Here is a 6,189-nt window from a genome sequence, read left to right as displayed (position 1 = left end):
CCTCTGAGGAGACGGGATCCTAGTTCCTTGCAAATCTCCATGGAACACACCTTTGCTGCCCATCATAAAGGCCAAGACTGGAGAGTACCGACCCGTCCAGGACTTGCAGGAAGATAATAAATGGGTTGCAGATATCCACCCGACGGTGCCTAAACCCTATACCCTACTCTCCTTCCTGGGCCCCAGAAGAACTGTGTATACCATCTTAGATCTCAAGGATGCATTTTTTCTGCATGTCTTTAGCAAAGGAATTCTCAGCACCTTTTTTCTTTTGAGTGGTCTGACCCACAGGAAGGATTCCAAGGCCAGCTCCCCTGGACCAGACTTCCCCAAGAGTTCAAAAATTCACCCACTATCTTTGAAGAGGCCCTACATGAGGATTTGCATGAGTACAGAACCTCCAACCCAGGAGTCACTCTGTTACAGTACATTGATGACTTGCTAGTAGCCGCTGAGGACTATGAGTCATGTTTGCGGGGGACGAGAGCTCTCTTACAGGCTCTGCAGGAAAAGGGTATCAAGTGTCAGCAAAGAAAGCACAGCTCTGTCAGAGCCATGCCACTTATCTAGGCTTTGATCTCCACGAGGGAGTGCGTACACTGTCTGAGTCCAGGAAACAGGTGATCACCCGATACCCCCACCCCACCATGTCCCGACAAGTAAGGGAGTTTCTTGGGCCGGTGGGCTACTGTAGGCTATGGATACCGCGGTTTGCAGAGATTGCCCTACCTCTACGAACTGACAAAAGGAGGGCTCACTATGATAGAGTGGACAGATGAGACAGAAGGAGCATTTCTGCCTTACTGCCTTACAAACAGCCTTACTGATTGCCCCAGCATTGGCCATCCCAGATGTTACCAAGCCCTTCCAATTGTATGTGGATGAAAAATCAGGGGTGGCCAAAGGAATTTTAACTCAGACTCTGGGGCCTTGGTGAAGGCCAGTGGCCTATGTTAGCAAGAAACTAGATCCAGTAGCAGCTGGGTTCCCCCCTTGCCTTTGCATAAATGCTGCCACAGCCCTCCTGATCAAGGATGCTAGTAAATTGACTTTGGGTCAAAATCTCATCTTGACCACCACCCACACTTTTGAGGGCCTTCTCTGGACTCCACCCGACTGATGGATGATGAACACCCAAGTGACAGGGTATCAGGCCCTCCTCCTCAACGAACCAAGAGTGACCATCCAGCCCCCAATGGTGCTAAATCCAGCCACACTGCTGCCAAAGGAGCTGGCTGACCATCCACACGACTGTGCAGAGGTCCTAACCCAAGTCACAGGAATAAGGCCGCATCTCAGAGACATTCCCCTCCCAGATACTGAGAAGACTCTGTTCACAAATGGGAGTAGCTACATAGTCGATGGAAAGAGGTATGCAGGGGCTGCGGTGGTTTCTCCTGAGCAGGAACTCTGGGCAGCAGCCCTGCCACATGGAACTTCGGCACAAAAAGTGTAACTGATTTCACTCACTAAGGCACTGCAGATGGCCAAAGGTAAAACCACCAACATCTCTACGGACAGCAGGTATGCCTTTGCTATTCTCCACATACATGGGGCTATTTATAAAGAAAGGGGCCTATTAACAACATAATGAAAAGGAATTAAAAACAGAGGAGAAATATTGGCTCTCCTCCAGGCTATTTGGGACCCAAAAGAGATGGCTGTTATGCATTGCTTGGGACACCAAAAGGGGACTGATCTGATTTCAAAAGGAAACCAATTAGCAGATCAAGCCACAAAGCAAGCAGCCTGAGAAACAGTGCAAGAACTGGTTATACTCCCGGCTCCAGCCCTACCAGAAAAACTGAACTATTCAGAAGAAGATTTAAAGTATTTACAGAAATGGGTTAAATTGGACTATGAAGGGGACTGGGCTAAGACTAAAACAGGAAAAATAATTCTTCCTCGAAAACTAGGTAAAAGGTTAGTAGACCAAATACATCAGGGTACTCATTTGGGGATATGCAAACTCAAAGACCTTATAGGCAAGCAATTCCAGGTTTCTAAATTAGGGCGTATGTTTCAGGGTGTAGTTGATAGATGTGCTCAATGCCAGGCAGTTATTATGGAAAGAGCTAAAATGGGAAGAGGGAAAAGAGAAAGAGGTAAGGAACCAGGAATTTATTGGGAAAAAGATTTTACAGAAATGAAACCCAGAAAATATGGGCACAAGTATATGTTGGTTTTTGTGGATACTTTTTCAGGCTGGGTGGAGGCTTTTTCCGCCAAACATGAGGTGGCAGGACTGGTGGCCAAAAAGCTACTAGAAGAAATAATTCCTAGGTTTGGGCTGCCTCTCGCCATTGGGTCAGACAGTGGCCCTGCATTTGTGAGTTCAGTCTCACAGGCATTGGCCAAGGCTGTGGGCACAAACTGGAAACTACATCGTGCCTATTGGCCCCAGAGTTCCGGATAAGTAGAAAGAATGAACCAAACTCTTAAAGAGACCTTGACAAAACTAATTCTGGAGACTGGCGGTAGATGGGTGGGTCTCCCTCCTTTCACCCTCCTCAGGGCATGATGTACACACTATTTAAACAAGGTGACCCCATTTGAAATAATGTTTGGGAGACACCCCCCTCCCCGCTCTGTCCTCGGCTATAGGAGGTTGCCCTAGCAGAAATGACTGATCAGTCTGTACTCCAGTCACTGCAGGCATTAGTCTGTCTTAAAAAAGCCCACGCAGGGATCCGAACTGCCCACACTGGGACAGAGACGGTGGTACAACCACATCCTTACCAACTCAGGGACTTGGTTTGGATATGTCACTATCAAGTGGGGAACTTGGAGCCTCGCTGAAAGGGACCGTTTAGTGTTGTCCTAACCACCCCCATGGCAGTAAAAGTAGAAAGCATTAGGGCCTGGGTTTATGTGGGTCACGTCAAATGAGCCAAGAGTAAGGACACCCCCCAGGATGGAAGCTGCAGCCAACAGACCCCGCTGACCATGGACTAAATCTAAGACCAAAAAAAAAAAAAAAAAAAAAAAACCTGTGAGTTTATTGTTTCTCCTATTGTTACCTGTTTAGGTAAAGTATAAGTGGGAAATTAGATGAATGGAATTGGGAAAAATGAGCCGACTGTGCACTAATGTCATTTGTACCAAAGAAAATCAGAGCGATAAAATGTTAGTCTTACATGCTCAATATAATATAGAACTAGCTGAAAAGTCAAGGATTTGACTAATCTCCAAAGAAAAGGGGGGGAATGTAAGGACCTGGTTGGCCAGAGGGAGCCATTTTGATGCAGTAAACTTGTATTGACCCTGCCCTTCCCAGAGGAATTTGCTTGCAAAGCCTAGATACAAGGGTGGGGCAGGCTGGATGAAGACATCCAATCAGTGGGGCGCGTGTATATCCACTAGGGTGAATTGAAACTCAATTGGCCACCTGTGTATAGCCCGGCTAAACTACCTCTATAAAAGTATGTCTGTGAGGCTGGGAAGGGTTGCCTCTTTGCAAGAGACGGCCCTGACTTGTCAGTATGATTCTCGATGCTTGGCGCAAAATAAGGCTTCGCTTGACCTTCGCTTTGTATCAGTCTCGCTCCTTTGATTACAAACCCTAACAATTTCAGCTGGTGATACAGATTCCTTTGAGATTCTATATGAATTTAGAATGGATTTTTCTAATTTTGGGGGTGGGGATTTTGATAGGTATTACATTAAACCTGTGGATCACTTTGGGTGGTATTCATGTCTTAAAAATGTTAAGCCTTCCAATCCACAAAATAGGCATGTCTTTCCAGTTGTTTATGTCTTTGAATTCTTTCAGCAACATTTTATAGACTTCAAAATAAAAGCCTTTCAGCTTCTTGGTTATATTTATATTCTGAGTATTTTATTCTTTATGATGCTATCGTAAATGAGACTTCTTTCTTTTTAAGATCTATTTATTTATTTGAGAGAGTCGGGGGAAGGGGCAGAGGAAGAGAATCTTTCAAGCAGACTCCCCACTGAGTGTGGAGCTGAACATGGGGCTCAATCCCGGGACCCTGAGAGCGTGACTTGAGCCAAAAACAAGAATGAGGTGCTCAACTGACTGAGCCACCTAGACACCCTTCCTGACTGAGTTTTCTTAACATCATTTTTATACTGTTCATTGTTAATATACGGAAACTCTATTGATATTTGTGTGCTGATTTTATATCTCACAACTTTGTTGAATTCACTTTTTCTAACAGTTTCTTTGTGGAAGTGAATTTACAAGGTTTTCTATGTATATAAGGTCATCTCGTCTTCAGACAGAAAAAAAATTTTCTTCTTCCTTTACAATTTTGATGCCCTTATTATAATTATTATTTTCTTATTTGTTTGCTCTGGCTAGGACTTCAAGCACCTCTGTTGAACAGAATACCATTTCTTTTTATTTTATTTTATTTTTTTATTTTTTGTAAAGACCTGAGTCAGTGTGGCCAAAGGAATCTGGAAGCTATAGAAGAATTTTAAAAGTATCTGACAAGTGTTATACAGGAAAAGTGTTATGTGTAAGGACAGACTTTCAACACTGATGAGACCAGCTTGTTTCACAAGGATCCTGGAAAACAAACCTATGTAACACAAATTGTGTTTCAGTTGATGAAAATGTTTTGACCAGAGACTCATAGAAACTTAACCCTATATTCTGTGACCCACACCACAAAGTAATAGTTCAGTGTTCCCTAATTCAGTGCTCACAAGTTTATAGTATATAACTACCATGAATAATGAGAATTGATTATTCTCTCCAATATTATTGCCATATGGTCTCCATTTCCACTAAAGTATTTGTGGTTGCCTGTAAATACTTTTCTTGGTGTTCTTGCCCTCTCCTCTTCATCTAGACACCTAGATTCAACCATTAAACCTCGGCCAACATGTGAAATAATAGAATATATATATATATATATATATATATATATATATATATATATATGACTCTGGCCCTGGTTCCTGACAGAGAGTTCCTGAAACTGTTGTAATTTCCCAAGTGATAAGAGCACTAGGAGCATTCGTTCTAATATTTGGTCTTTGACACTGGTTCCTTACACAGAGCTCCTAAATCCTTTGGAATTTTCTGGCTCCTGGATGAGGACTGGTTGCCAGGAAGATGCTCAGAACTTTTAGCCCAAGCCCCAACCCCAAGGAACAGAAGAGGGGCTAGAAATTGAGTTTACAATTAATCATACCTATGTGATGAAGTCCCCATAAAAATCCCAAAGGTATGAGATTCAGGGAGCTTTCAGGTTGGTATACACAACCACATGTTGGAAAAGTACTCAACTCCATAGGGATAGAAGCTCCTATGCTTAGGACCCTTCCAGACCTTGTCTTATGGAGCTCTTCATCTGGCTGCTCATCTACATCCTTAATCATATACTATTTTTATAATAAACACAATAAATGCAAGTAAGAGTTTTCTTGAGTTTAGTGAGTTTTTCTAGGGAATAATTGAATTCAAGGGGGGAGGGGAAATCATGGGAACCTCTGTTTGTAGCTAAGTTATGGGTAACCTGGGGACCTTTTACTTTGCAATTGACAAGTTGAAGTTGGGTGCAGTTGTTTGGAACTGAACCCTTAAATTGTGGAGTCTGCATTAATTCCAACTAGTATTAAAATTGAATTAAACTGTAGGATACCCAACAGGCATTGCAGAGAATTGCTTGGTTTGGGAAACACACACACACACACACACACACACCTGGTATCAGAAGTGCTGTCAAAAAGGTAGTAGAGTAATGAGAGAGAAGAAGCACACAGAAGGAGTGTTGTTTTATCCTCCATGCTCAAATCCTCAGGGAGACACTCTTTCTCTCTGGACCCCCAACTCTAGTGTACCTGAGGTATTCTTCTTCTTGTTAACGCACCGTGTGTACACCTTTCTCTCAGCATTTATCTCAGCAATCAATTTGTTGATTTTTTCTGTTTTCCCCATCCATTTTTAAGCTGTTGAGATGCAAGTTCCATATATATATCAAATAGTTTCAATGTATTAAATTAACAGTTTGTCTCCTTAAATATTTTAATAATTCCTTTACCCCCCCCTTTCTTTTGAATTTGAGCTATCTATAATAAAATTTTGCTGAACAAAAATAAACTGCAGCTTAGTCCAAATGGAATAATTAGAAATTTGGAAAAAGCCATCTGAATTAATGTGTTTCTACTGTGCTCAGAATAATTCTAGAATATTAGAGCCAGGAGAAATCCTAACTT

The sequence above is a fragment of the Mustela lutreola genome, chromosome 3 (assembly GCF_030435805.1).
Source record: "Mustela lutreola isolate mMusLut2 chromosome 3, mMusLut2.pri, whole genome shotgun sequence".
Taxonomy (NCBI): domain Eukaryota; kingdom Metazoa; phylum Chordata; class Mammalia; order Carnivora; family Mustelidae; genus Mustela; species Mustela lutreola.
Note: the sequence above shows the minus strand (reverse complement) of the source record.